The following is a 916-nucleotide window of genomic DNA, read 5'->3' as shown; positions in this document are numbered from 1 at the left end:
TTGGTCTTCAAGACTTCTGGATTTCTTCTCTGGATGTAAACAAATGGATCGTGGACTTTAACGAACGGAACTACAAGATCACCCCAGACTCTAGTCTTCGATATTCGTCGTCTGTTTTATAGAGTCTAGATCTAGATCTAACCGTAATATTGTTTTGTTTGATTTAATCTTTCAATCGTTTGTAACATATCTCCCCTGAAAACCAGACCAAAATACCAAGAATGCCTAAGTAAAAACAAATTTTAAAATTTAAAGTCAGAGATAGAATCTAGATCTAGATTGTATTGTCAATGTTACATTTGGACTGGCAATGATAACGTTGGATTGGCAATGCTGATGTTAAATTTGTACTGGCAATGTTAAATTTGGCCTGGTAATGATAAACATGGACTGGCAATGTTGAAGCAAGACATGCATGTGACATCACACATTGCTCTTTTGATTTTGAACTTTCTATTGTTACATTTTCAAGCGCTATTTTGATGTTTGGGCTTCCTAGTGTTACATTAATTGCTTTATCTATATTCGTCTTTGAACTTTCTTCGTTTAATTTGATTTGACTATGTTGGATAAATCCTACAATTTTTCATTAGAATTGTCTTGATTGATTTTAAGTCGGGAAGAGGTGTAGAGTTATTACAACTGGGATATTTGAATGAATACAAAGAGAGCATAATAAGTACAATAATAATATGTGCTATTAAATAGAATGAAAGTGTAGGTAAAATATGAGTCAAGTTGTTGTCCCTTTGGAGACATAGACTTCGGCCGCCACCCGGGCAAAATTCAAAATTTCCTACCAACTGAAAATATTACATTAAGACCGTATGCAGTTGCGAGCGCCGTAAAGCACTTACAAAAAAAGAGGAGACAGAGCGTTCTTTTTTGAAGGGGAGGGGGGGGGGGGGGGGGGGGC

This window comes from Aplysia californica, unplaced genomic scaffold (genome assembly GCF_000002075.1).
Source record: "Aplysia californica isolate F4 #8 unplaced genomic scaffold, AplCal3.0 scaffold00464, whole genome shotgun sequence".
In the NCBI taxonomy this organism is placed as follows: domain Eukaryota; kingdom Metazoa; phylum Mollusca; class Gastropoda; order Aplysiida; family Aplysiidae; genus Aplysia; species Aplysia californica.
Note: the sequence above shows the minus strand (reverse complement) of the source record.